This window comes from Balaenoptera physalus (genome assembly GCF_965194825.1).
Source record: "Balaenoptera physalus genome assembly, contig: HAP1_SCAFFOLD_1150, whole genome shotgun sequence".
Classification (NCBI taxonomy): domain Eukaryota; kingdom Metazoa; phylum Chordata; class Mammalia; order Artiodactyla; family Balaenopteridae; genus Balaenoptera; species Balaenoptera physalus.
The window spans coordinates 11,770-25,692 of NW_028125644.1; the positions used below are offsets into that span (position 1 = coordinate 11,770).

The following is a 13,923-nucleotide window of genomic DNA, read 5'->3' on the forward strand; positions in this document are numbered from 1 at the left end:
ATTTGGGGATAAATGACTTCTGACAAGTCTTTTTTTGTTTCTTTGTTTATGTTTTATTTTTGGGTGCGTTGGGTCATCGTTGCTGCACGTGGGCTTTCTCTAGTTGCGGCGGGCGGGGGCTACTCCTCGTTGCGGTGCACGGGCTTCTCATTGCAGTGGCTTCTCTTGTTGCAGAGCACAGGCTCTAGGCACGTGGGCCCAGTAGTTGTGGCTCGCGGACTCTAGAGCGCAGGCTCAGTAGTTGTGGCGCATGGGCTCAGTGGCTCCGCGGCATGTGGGATCTTCCCGGACCAGGGCTCGAACCCGTGTCTCCTGCATTGGCAGGCGATTCCTAACCACTATACCACCAGGGAAGTCCAGACATTTTCTTCATACGTAAAAAAGGAGCAGTAGGGACTTCCCTGGTGGCACAGTGGTTAGGAATCGCCTGCCAATGCAGGAGACACGGGTTCGAGCCCTGGTCCGGGAAGATCCCACATGCCGCGGAGCCACTGAGCCCATGCGCCACAACTACTGAGCCTGTGTGCCACAGCTACGGAAGCCCGCGCGCCTAGAGCCCGTGCTCCGCAACAAGAGAAGCCAGAGCAATGAGAAGCCCGCGCACCGCAAGAAGAGTAGCCCCCGCCTGCCTCAACTAGAGAAAGCCCACGCGCAGCAACGACCCAACGCAGCCAAAAATAAATAAATATAAAATTAATTTATTTTTTAAAAAAAGGAGCAGTAATTCCCCACAGAGATGTGAGGATCAAAAGGGATCATATTTGTGAAAGCGTTTGGTCAATTATAACGCACTTTTTCAATTATAAGGTGTTAGGACTACTTCGGGGGAGTAACACATTTTATACAAGCTGTTACTAGATGTGCACTGTATTCAAGTTTAGGGTGCATATTAACGTCCAGTGTCATTTATACACAAGAGATGCCTTCTAGGCTCAAGAGACAAAAGTTACAAGTGATAATCAGGCATTCATGAAGCTGGGATTTGATAACGTTTCTCCCAGTCTAAACGCAGTGGGAAACATCCAGAACTGAAAGTGGACACAAACTACTTAGTATTTTAGGAAAGCAGGAGAGACACAACAGGGTTGGGGAGAAGTATCAAGTCTATCAGAAGCTCTCAGGGACGCCTGGTGTCTACCTACAGAGGCTGCAACCAGCATATTCTTAGGACAAAACCCTAAGGTAGTGGGTGGTTTTTTGTTTGGTTTTTTGTTGCCTGAGAGTGAGCTACTGTCCCGCTATCTCACTCTAAAACCTATAGAAAGAGAAGGGCTGTGTTCCTCCAGCTGTGGCACCTCAGGGTAGGGTCCTCTACCTAAGGCTCTGAAAAAGTAAGGAGGGCACAGTGCTACCTCATAGTACAAAAAGGTACATGAAAGACCTATGTTCTCCTTCCTCTGCTGCTGGCAGGCACTAAGATGAGGAAGAGATGCTCAGAAGGCCATGGCATGGTGATGGAGGAGTCCAGTCTGGCTGCGGCACCTTCACGACCTTAGGAAAACTGTCGGCAAGCTTTCATTAGAGTAGGTTCAGGCCACAACGTGCATATTCATCTTTCATCTGTTTAAACAAGGCACTAAATAGTAGGTGTCACTGGTCACTTCCTATTGAACAAAGCCTACAAGATTTTAGGTAAGCATCAAGACACTGATGTTGGGTCAGGCGAAGATTTCTTAGCTATGACACCAAAAAGTATATTGATAAAAGAAAAAAATAAGCTGGGCTTCATTCAGATAAAAAATAACGCATTTCAAAAGACACCATTAAAAAAGTAAAGACGTGCCATGAACTAGGAAAAAATATTTGAAAATCATATATCCAATAAAGGACTTGTATCCAATAATAACAAGTGTTGGCAAGGATATGGAGAAACTGGAACCCTCATGCATTGCTGGTGGAATTGTCAAATTCGAAACTGCTACTTTGAAACACTGATTCATCATATGACCCAGGTAATTACCCCTAGGTAACCACCCAAGTGAAATTAAAACTACATGCACACATCAGCCAGAGCGGCCAAAACGTGGAAACAAACCAAATGTCCATTAATTGGTGGATGGATAAATAAAATGTAGTATATCCATACTATAGAATATTCTTTGGCAATATGATACAGGCTACTGCATAACCTCAAAAACATTACGCCAGATAAAAGAAGCTAGACACAAGAGACCACATACGGTATGATCCCATTTATATGAAATGTCTACAAAAGGCAAATCTATAGAGGTAAGAAGTAAATTATCGGTTGAATGGGTCTGGGGGTGGGAATGAGAGTGATTCCAAACAGGCACAAGGTTTCTTTTGGAGGGTGATGGAAATGTTCAAAAATTAGATTACATGATAGGTGCATACAACTCTATAAATTCACAGATTTTACTAAAAACCACTGAATTGCATATACTTCAAAAGAGCCAATTGTATGGCATGTGAATTATACATCAATAAAACTGTTTAAAAAAATAAAGAAATTTAAAAGAGAAGTCAGGGACAGCCCTGACCCCAAACCTCACTATGAAATGTTAACATATTTACACAGAAATCTGCCGCTTATCCTGATGTCGCCCTTCCAGAAACTTGACTCTTAGGATGACAAAGAACACGAACAAAGAGTAAGAGACCTCCAAACAGGGTCTAAGATAGCCGTGGCTCATTTATGCACTTTAGACTACAGGAGAAAATGGAAGTCCTCCCCTCGCCCCTACCCAGCCTGAGATGAAAACTTAATGACTCATAGGTACAAATGCAGGGCACCTAATTTTAAGCTCGATTATCTGGTTTTCCTCAGCAGCTACATTAACTAAGTGACAGTTAATACTGAGGATGGGATCAGAAGCAAACTATCAAAGCACAGGCCTCTGGGTCTGGTCAGCCCCTTACAACTTCACACCACTGAGGGCAGGGCAGCAACGGTACCCTGGTGGCCAAAAATGGTTATGACATCTGTTATCTGAGGCTGGAAAGAGAATCAGTTTCTCAAAATGAGGTCATCAAAATGGCCATGGGTATGCACCCATTTATGATACAGGTTCTCTTGCCTCACTCAAACCAACTGAATCAGAACCTCCAACAATGATACCTAAGAATCTGCATTTTTAACAAGCCCCCTCGATGATTCTTATGTTTTCAATTTTATTGTGCACAAGAGCCCTTTACTTAGAGAATATTAGAGATGGAAGGAACCTTGATGATCATCTAACCCAAAGTTCACCTACTGTAGATGAAAACACCGGGGACCAACGATGTAACATGATTTTCAAAGATCAAATAGTTCTTTAAACTCTTTAAAAAAAAAAAAAAACAAAACTATGTCTCTAGTCCTAAAAATTGTCAAGAATACTACTGAAAAAAGAGAATATAAAATGTACCTTGGAAATATTTTCTTCAAAGATTGATGAAGATAACATGCTTAATCATTTAAAGGGATATGTTTCTGCTCTCAGGAAAATTCATCCAGAGCACCTCATTACCTGAAGCTGCCAACTAAATGAGTCATCATAACAGTTAAATTATTTTTTCCTTGTTGGTATGTTCAGTTTAATTATTGCCTTTTTTCCCCAAACCTACCTCCCTTGAGAAAATGCATAGGTTATTTGACCCAAAACACCAACATTCTTACAGATCACAAGCATTAAGTCATCATTTCCGCTGAAGCCACATCTCCAGGGCTGCAAGTCATATTTTTATATTAATGCAGCCTGAATTCTCCTGTGCGTGGGTCCTAAATCATGAGCTAGCAAGAGGGAGGAGATATGGGGATATATGTATATGTATAGCTGATTCACTTTGTTATAAAGCAGAAACTAACACCATTGTAAAGCAATTATACTCCAATAAAGATGTTTAAAAAAAAAAAAAGATTACATTCTATTGGAGGAAAACAGTCAATAAACAAATATACAAATTAATTTAAAACAAAAAAAGTGGGTCTGTTTCCAGGGGCCTATTTAGCCAGTGGGTTCATCACCCGAAACCTCAGGCTCCCTTTCATTATTCCTGCTTGATCCTGCCTTTTGATAATTTCCAGTAAAGCACTGTTGTCTTATTTTCTGCTTTAGACAAGCTTAAGGGAGAGTTTCTTAAGTCACTTGACCAAAATATATTTTGGAGCACGGAAAGAACATAATTTCTTTGTTTTGGGGGGGGGTTTGTTTTCACAAAAGGATTACTTGGATTCAAAATCTTGTTCACTGACTTGTTAATCGTGATGTAGTGACATGACAAATTTCTCAGCCTGTTAGAGGCTTTAACTTCTTTTTCACAAAATGTAAAGAATAACACCTACCTTGCAAGGTTTTTTGCAAAGATTCTAAAAAACACGTAGCACGTAAAATAGATAATATATGTAACACGAACAGTGTCTATTGTATATATATAATTGTCAATGAAAAAATGTTGCCTGCCATATCAGTAAACAAAGGATGTTGCAGCCATCAAGCCATCACATTATAGCCGCCCCAAGAGTGAACCCTGAGGAAACTCAGGATGGAAACAGGATGCCCACCATCTAGCAGTCAACTGCCACAGCCTCCCCTGATGGTGCACCCCGAGGGAACTCAGGATGAGAAAGCACAGGATACTGGCCCACATAGCTGAGGTGCATATCAAAGGAAGGATTTCAGTGAGCCCAGACTTTTGCATCTTCCCATACACAGAAAAACACTAAAAATTCATTAACTCGAGATGTCTGGTTTTCTTTAATTAACAGGAATCTTTCGATGTTCCGATTACCTGGTCTTTGTTGCAAAAACTCCTGTAGTTGATGGTTCCTCCCTCTCCTTTTTGGATCAGACCCTCAGAGAGAGCTGAGAGGCTGTGTCCCAGGCTTAAGTCCTCAGTTTTGCCCACCCAATAAAACATATTTCTCAACTTTGAGGTTGTGCATTTTTTTCAGTCAACATCATATATATGTTAAATATACATATATAGAATATATATACACAAATATACATATATATTAGTGTAGGGGGTAAAAACATGGACTTTTCCTTGTTATTTAACCACTCTGAACCTCAGTTGCCATTTCAGCAAAAGAGACATATTAACAGGTCCTAAATCACAGTGTTGTCAGAAGGGCTAAACACACATAAAGCCTGTACCCGCTGTCTGGCAAACAGTAGGAGCTCAACAAATGTTGTCCAATGGCAAGGCAGCCCTCAAGAGACCAGCGGTCAGTACGTGGTGGGTATTATGATTATTGTTCATTTCTTTCAGGGGCAATCTGGAAGCGCAGAGGCAGAGGTCTGGAGGAATTTTAGGGGTCCACACAATACACCCAGGTGGGAACAACACAGATCCCCTGAGTGGGGTTCAGGGAGCACCTCAGCAGCCCTGGCCCTTCCTGCTCTCTCAGTTGGGAGGGTCTCAATGCTGGACTTTGTATTTTCAAAAGATGGCCCGGGCCTTCTTCAGAGAAGAGGAGGTGACAGACAGCATGATGGCGGCTGATGAAGGTGTGGGATGATGAGCGGAGAGTCAGCTTGTACCAGAAACATCAACACTCAACCAATGCCTGGCTCTACTTCCTCACCTGTTGATTGATGACTAGGCTTTATCTAGTTTCAGGACGAGAGTAAAACACAAGGATTCGAAATAGAGTCACAGGTGTAGAAAACAAACTTATGGTTACCAGGGGGGGAAAGTGGGGAGGGGAGAGGGATAAATTGGGAGATTGGGGTTGACACATACACAACACTACCTATAAACTAGATTACTAATCAGGACCTATTGTATAGCACAGGGAACTCTACTCAGTACTCTGTAATGACCTGTATGGGAAAAGAGTCTAAAAAAGAGTGGATTATATGTATATGTATAACTGCTTCACTTTGCTGTACACCCGGAACTAACACAACATTGTAAATCAACTATACTCCAATAAAAATTTTAAAAAAACACACGCAAGGATTCTCCAAAGATCTTATGTTTGGACCTGATTCCTAGATCTTCTTCTGGGAATTGGGGGTGGGAGGAGAGAGAGTAAAGGAAACGGTGGGGTGGGGCGGGGGGACGTGCATAGGGAAATGAGCGCTTCATGGTGGAAGCACTGAAGCACCACAAAAGGAGTTCCATCGATCCTGGAGAAATCCCCTCACGTCCCCTCCAGGAAAACTTCAAAACTCAGGACTGTCGATTCAGCGCACCTGAAAAAAACAAAGCAGATGGACGTCAGGACCCCGTTGGGATCCTGCAGCTCCATGGCTGCGGCCCCAGCAGTTTTGAGGGCAAACAGCTTACTCCAGAGTATTGATCCAGCCACAGCAAGGTGCAATCTGCTTAAAAAAAAAAAAAAAAAAAAAAGCCCGTTTGAGAAATAGACCCACAGACACAGAAAACAAAATTTCGGTTACCGAAGGGGAAAGGGTGAGGGGAGGGATAAATTAGGAGTGTGGAATTAACAGAGACACACAGATATATGATATATGTAAAATAGATGAACAACAGGGTCCTAGTGTAGAGCACAGTATTACTGTGCTCAATATTACTCAATATCTTGCAATAAACGATAATGAAAAAGAATCTGGAAAAGAATATATATATGTATGTATGTATACGTATGTATGTGTGTATGCATAACTGAATCACTTTGCTGTACACCTGAAACCACCAACAATGTAAATCAACCATTCTTCAGTTTAAAAAAATAATTTAAAAATAATTTTAAAGTCTGTGTATGTACAGCAACCCTACCCCGTCAAGCCGGGAAGACGAACAGCAGTTACGTGTAGACAGAGGCAACCCACCACATTGTCCCCAGCACGCAACTCCAGACATGGTCAGAAGCCTTTTACTGCCTGAGAGTTTTAGCACATGAGGGGGAAGCTTTTCAACTCAATTAGCATTCAATGGTCCTGATGCTCAATCACAGGGATCAGCTGGGAAGTTACTAAAGCCATTACCAGGGGCTGGAGTCGCCAGTTGAGTTTGAAATGTCAGTGCCTTTCCCCTGACACCACCTCCCCTCTTCCCACTGTCCCTCCCAATCAGAGGTCCTGATAATTTGGTAACCTTTCACAACAGCAGGGAGTCATCCTTCAGTCTTGGGATCAGGGACTTTGAAATGCCCAAGGAGTCAATTACAGCTTGGCTCTGTCCCTGGGAAAAGAAAGCAGCATCCGAGAGGTGGAAGGAATTGGGGTCCTGGGCAACGCGGGCATGTGAGTTCCCAGGCGCCTTCTCCCAGATGCTGCCTGCATCCCACCAAAGCTTCCGAAGAGACCACAGCCTGTAGGGGTAGAAAGAAGAGCCTGGGAAGACCCAGCTCAAGGTTGCTCTAAGCAAAAGAGAATATGAATGGAGAATTGTCTCGAATTAGAGGAGGATTGCAGGAATGTAACCCTTTGTATTCTAAAGATCTGACAGTGAATTGGTAGGTAGGTAGGACCTTGGCTAGTTTGTTAATCAATACCCATTGGCCCTTTCCCTTTGCTGCATCCAGATTCCCTTCGACAGCCCCCTTGCCTCTGGGTGAGGCCCTGGGACCAGCCCTGACCAGTGGACCATGCGCAGAAGTGGCTCTGTCCTCTCTGGGCAGAAGAGGCCAAGAGCGTGCGTGCCTTCTCCAAGCTCCCTTCTTCCAGCGCCGGGGCTCTGAGGACCTGAGGAAGGTGACGCCACAATGTTGAAGGACCCTGAGTCCCTCACATCTGCAAAGAACAGAGTCTCCCACTCCAACCCTAACCAGTAAATCGAGCAAGAAAGAAAACTTGAACCTGTATGGATGAAGAATGTCGCCTGCCCTATCAGTCAACAGAGTGTTGCAGCCATCAAGCCATCATCAGCCATGGCAGCCATCCCCGATGGTGCACCCGGAGGGGATTCAGGCTGGAGAAAAGCAGGATGCTGGCTCTAGATAGTTCAAATGCACATCAAAGGAAGGATTCCAATGAGCCCAGACTCCTGCCTCTTCCCATACATGGAAAAATGCTAAATTCATTAACTTGAGATGTCTGGTTTTTCTTTAATTAACAGTAATCTTTTGATCTTCCGACTACCTGGTTGTTTTGGGGTTTAATGTTTTGTTTTGTTTTGTTTTTTACAAAACTCCTATATGTCCTGGTTCCTCCCTTCCCTCTTCAGTGCAATCTCTCAGAGCGATCTGACACTGCCTCCCGGGCTTAAGTCCTCAGCAAATCCACCAAAAAAAAGATGATTCTCAACTTTTAGTTGTGCATTTTTTTCAGTCAACACCTGCTAAGCCACTGAGATTTTAGGTTGTTTGTTAGTACAGCTACCATCAGTTATCCTGACTGACAAAATGACATAATCAGAATTACAAACAAAAATATCCATCATATATATATATATATATATATATATATATATATATATATATATATATATATATATATATATATATATATATTTATAAACAACAAAATAACGGAATTAACTGTCCAAAAAAGGGAGCTGGTTAAATAAAGGATGGTACACGATACAGCCGTTAAGACACGTCTTTAAAATGATGCTAATGACATAGGGATACGATAAAAAGTGAACTTATTGTTTTTTATACTGCAGCGTAGTAACCAAAAAGTAATTGTAAAATAATTTAAGTACTTTGCTTAGAGTCTTTGAAGGGGATTTATGGATCACAGATTTTTTTTTTTAATTCTCCCTTTCCCGTCTTACCACAGCACTTGCTCCCACACTTCCTTCTTCAAATATTCGTGCACAAAATCCCCGCCACTAGCCTACTTACCTCTAGCCTCCCCTTCCTTTTTTCCCCAATACTGTACCCCCAAAACTAAAGGACAGTCCACCATGCAGAAAAGGAAGAATAGGTGGAAGGAGGGTAAGACTGCTAACAGTCATACATCAACAATGCTCACCCAGAACCTCTGGCAAAAGGAACTTCATTTTCCTACATCTTTCCAGAATCAGAATCTTGCTCACCTCTGGCCCAGGCTCAAAGCGAGCTCTTGTCGTCAGAGAAAAATTAAGGAGTTCTCCACTGCCTGTGAAAGTAACTGAGGATGCTTTCTGATACATTGCAGGCACGGAGAGAGAGCATGTTTAGCTTAGTCAAGGCCTCTTTTATGACATGGAAAGAAAAGAGGTCAAAGTTACATTAAAATGAAGAATCAAAGAGTTCTTTGATTTTTGAAAGAAATCATTAATTGCATGACTTTTGATCAGACTGCATGTCTTATCAAATCTGGAGCTCATACTTGCACGTGGATGAATAATACAAGAGCCCCCACAAGATCCCTCTTCCTCTGCAGCCCCATGTTTTTCTCCCTTTGGCTGGTGACAGTGGTTTTTTTCCTCTACGTGAGTTGGATGGGTTGGGAATGTGTCACTTTGAAAAGAAGATGCCCTAACACCTGTCCATAAAAAAGGCAGAGTTCTGGTTACCTCAGCCCTCCCATCCATTCTGGGCACCCACTCAGGGCTCCAAAATGATCTTGTTGGCTGGGCCTTCACAGTAGATAGGTGTGAATTAAATGACGAAGCTCTGGGCTGCGTCAGACAGAGGGGGCAAATCATAGTGTCTGACAGGACAGGTATTTTGCCTGTTTTTAAATTTCTACACAATGGGGGGATCCTTTTCTAGGCTGACCCATCTGGAAGTTGTTTCCCCCCCCCCCCAGGTATCAAATTCAGCCTCAACAGAACATGGGCCCTCAGAGATGCCACAAACATAGAGACCCCAGAAGGAGAAAAAGGAGAGCGCTGTAAACCTGGATCTCAAGGAGGACAGAAACAGGCATTTTGCAGACAGCATGAAAGGAAAGCACAGAAAATGACTCCACTTAAAACAGAATTTTGAAAAAAAAAAAAAAACCCAAAAAACAAAAAACAGAATTTTGAGCTACAACAGCTCCGGGGACTTGAATTCTCTCCAGTTAGTAAATACATAGTTTGCACCATCTTACCACAGAATAATCTGAGATAAGATGAGAGACAGGGTACTAAAGATCGACAAAACCTAGATTTTGAGTGAGGAGGACTCTGAAATGGGCAAGAATACAGACATCTGCACTCAATACAAAAAGCTGAGAGTTTTGTCCACCCTTGTGAGGAAGGTATTAAGAACCTCAGTAAAGGAGCTTCCCTGGTGGCGCAGTGGTTGAGAATCTGCCTGCCAATGCAGGGGACACGGGTTCGAGCCCTGGTCTGGGAAGATCCCACATGCCGCGGAGCAACTGGGCCCGTGAGCCACAACTACTGAGCCTGCGCGTCTGGAGCCTCTGCTCCGCAACAAGAGAGGCCGCGATAGTGAGAGGCCCGCGCACCGCGATGAAGAGTGCTCCCCCGCTCGCCGCAACTGGAGAAAGCCCTCGCACAGAAACGAAGACCCAACACAGCCAAAAATAAACATAATAAATAAATAATAAATAAAAATTTTTTACCAAAAACCAAAAACATAAAATCTGGAAAAAAGTTGAACACCTATATACGCCCTGCAGACTTTACATTTAGTATTTTGAAGAAAAAAAAAAAAAAACCTCAGTAAAAATGACTTAGAGTCTTCAATTACTCCTTTTCTTAGTAAAAGTGGAGGGAGATATACAACCTTAGTAATCGTTACGGATAATATCCGGACTATGGGTGTGTCACTGGCAATCTCAGAAAGTGGGTCTCTCTTGCCCTCCTGGGGCCCCTGGGGCTGTGCCAGCCCACCGGCACGCCCCACGTGGGGTGTCTGCTAGACTAGGGCATGGGTGGGGAGGCCCAGGTGTGAGGGGCCAGGTAGAGTATCTCTGCCTCCCCCCTGATCTCCTCCACAAAACTGCCCCTCCTCCTGAAGCCTGACCCCCAAGTCACACGTTCCTTATCATGACCTCACTGGGTAGTGATGACCTCACCGGCCTTCTAACAGTTTCCATGGCAGCGTAACTGCCAACGTGCTGCCCTCAGAGAAACTTCCCTGACAGTTCTCCACCAGATACCAATCTCTTTGGTTGTCTGCGAGAGAATGTGTGACTGGATCGTCTATATTAACTCAGACCTGTGCTCTGTTCCATGGGTGGGCAGTGCGGCAGGTACACTGAGACCGCCCGGAGGCATGGTGTCCACACAACCTCACCTGGCTGCCTCATGTTCCTGTGGGGTTTGCCCACTACGTATACCTGAGCGCGTTCCCAGCTGTAAGTAATACCAGTGACCTGGGACACCTTCAGGGACCCACAGTGCTCACTGCTGAGGACAAGTGAAAGGTCATCCCTGGACAAGTGTGCAGGATGGTCCTGATCTTTATAAATGTAGCTTCCCCTTTGGGCTACAGGATGCTTCCATTCAGACCCTTTCCTGATTGGCCTCTTAGCAAAAGACAAGTGCATTTTTGTTGGCAAATGGTAAATGGAGCAGTTTGAGGAAGAGGGCCACTCTTGAAACACACCTTCAAACCCAGGCACCTCTGTGCTGTCATGGAGACATCTATATCGGTGCCCTCAGACACATCCCATCCTGAGCTGCTGAGTACTAGGGGAGAGGGTGGTGCCATATTGATGGGAAGACTGGAAGAACCAAGAGGGATGTTGAAGTGCTAATGAGACTGGAGGGCTGAGGAGATGGTGTCCCAGGAGGCTGGGTTGATGTGAGCCTAGACTTGGTACCCAGAACGCGGTTCTCAGTCTCCTGATCACTCTGCCTCAGTATTTGGCCTTGTTCTAATCTACATAAAAGTATCAGAGGGCTAGAGTTCAGTGTGGTCAAAACAGGCAGTATAAATGGGGGCCAAGAGGGGTTGCCAAGGTGGGAGGGGTTCTTCACCAATTTATATTAGATTATTTTTTTCCAAAACTTGAAAGACACTTCCATTAAAGCCTCAGAAGTGACAGACTGCAAGAAATGTTTTCTCTGTTGTGGAAGGGAGAGATGGAGAGGCTCATGATTGCAATGACTTTCGGGTTCTACTGTTTTCCCTGGAAACGGTGAAGAGACTTCCTCATGTGCTGCAGCCGTAGGCTCTAGGAATTGCTTTTGCAGCCAGTGTCCCTTCCCTAGGGACTCATAGAGGTGATGGGCCAAGGCTGTGTTTTGGATGTCAAGTCGATTAAAGGTCTTCAGCCAGAAACTGGGAGAGACATGAGAGAGGGAAATTCTGGCAGGAGACTGTGTACAGCAGAAGTGACTGATCAGTTCTGATTTTCTTTGCAGCAGCAGTGGCTCCCGTTTCTCCTCCTACCCCTGGTCAGTACCATGTCCACTACCGAGGGTGTGGAGAAACGCAGTTGGGCTGGCATGGGGAGACATACTGCCTAGTTGGTGGCTACAGGGCCTACGGGGATGTTCCTTTGGCCACGCCAGCAAAGGTGGAAGCAGAGAAGCCAGTCCCCAGACGTGCTCCCAAGAGAAAGCACGCTCCGGAAGAGTCAGACGAAGACCTGGGTTGCCCCAGACCCAAAATCCGGCGATTGGAGCATTCAACCAGCTTCGGACTAGAAGGTGCTTTGATTCTCAAGCAGGGTGGCCCAACCTCTGGGCACATCCCCTCTGCAACAGCCCCAGTAAACCAATGTCCCATCCTTACTTTCCCAAGGTCGGCAACAGGGAGTCCCCTCCTAAAGAAGATTCTCTCGCATTGCCACACTCTCAAAGGCTGCCCCCAGTGTGGTTCCTTCCTGTGGGCCTGATCAGCCTAAGGGCAGAGGTGTCTCTTTCCTTCTCTGAGTCGGACCAAATCGTCTTAGTAACACCTCTTCACAGTGGTGACCATGTGTTTCACGGGGGCTGCTGCTGAGCCTTTATCTCATCCTTTCATGGGGGAGAGAGGGAGGATTATAATGATTTTTACTTCTAGGGGAGAGGGTGGTGCCATATTGATGGGAAGACCGGAAGAACCAAGAGGGCTGTTGAAGTGCTAATGAGACTGGAGGGCTGAGGAGATGGTGTCCCAGGAGGCTGGGTTGATGTGAGCCTAGACTTGGTACCCAGAACGCGGTTCTCAGTCTCCTGATCACTCTGCCTCAGTATTTGGCCTTGTTCTAAGCTACATAAAAGTATCAGAGGGCTAGAGTTCAGTGTGGTGGAAACAGGCAGTATAAATGGGGCCCAAGAGGGGTTGCCAAGGTGGGAGGGGTTCTTCACCAATTTATATTAGATTAGTTTTTTCCAAAACTTGAAAGACATTTCCATTAAAGCCTCAGAAGTGACAGACTGCAAGAAATGTTTTCTCTGTTGTGGAAGGGAGAGATGGAGAGGCTCATGGTTGCAATGACTTTCGGGTTCTACTGTTTTCCCTGGAAACGGTGAAGAGACTTCCTCGTGTGCTGCAGCCGTAGGCTCTAGGAATTGCTTTTGCAGCCAGTGTCCCTTCTCTAGGGACTCATAGAGGTGATGGGCCAAGGCTGTGTTTTGGATGTCAAGTCGATTAAAGGTCTTCAGCCAGCAACTTGGGAGAGACATGAGAGAGGGAAATTCTGGCAGGAGACTGTACAGCAGAAGTGACTGATCAGTTCTGATTTTCTTTGCAGCAGCAGTTCCTTTGGCCACGCCAGCAAAGGTGGAAGCAGCGAAGCCAGTCCCCAGACGTGCTCCCAAGAGAAAGCACTCTCCGGAAAGGTCGCACAAAGATCTGGGTTGCCCCAGACCCCAAATCTGGCGATTGGAGCATGGTGCCAGGAGGTAGACCCCACAGCATCTTGCTGGCTGAGGCACTCTGAAGAGAGGGCAATGGTTTAACTGCCTAAGGCAGCGAATGCCTCTTCCTGCAGTGACCCACTCCGTCCCCCCACTGCCCACTGCCACAGATCACAACCTGCGTCGTTCTGTTTGAGCCTTCCTCAGCCAGGAGCCTCCTGCCACACTAAATGGCCAAAAGCAAGGAGCCTCAGAAACTGAGGTTTGAAATGACAGTCTGCCCTGAACTTCCCAGGGCTGAAGCTGGCCTGGAAGAAAACGTGACGTTCCTCTGCTCAATCCTCAGGGGCCCCTTTGTCAGCTGAAGACAGAAAAGTCTGCACTCTGCGAGCCGAG

General features: G+C 45.2%; 1 long non-coding RNA gene across 6 annotated transcripts in view; it reads right to left on the reverse strand.

Moving 5' to 3' along the window:
- Positions 1–2,177: 2,177 nt before the first annotated feature.
- Positions 2,178–13,923, reverse strand: part of LOC309653769 — a 46,785-nt gene continuing 35,039 nt past the window's right edge. For 2 of the 6 annotated variants that reach the window (XR_014259447.1, XR_014259448.1), the window contains one exon: positions 2,178–6,143. This is a non-coding gene — a long non-coding RNA (uncharacterized lncRNA). Of the gene's footprint in view, positions 6,144–6,237; positions 6,276–7,008; positions 7,226–13,923 lie in introns of all 6 variants that reach the window. The other 4 variants (XR_014259451.1, XR_014259452.1, XR_014259449.1 and 1 more) reach the window with 4 other exon arrangements.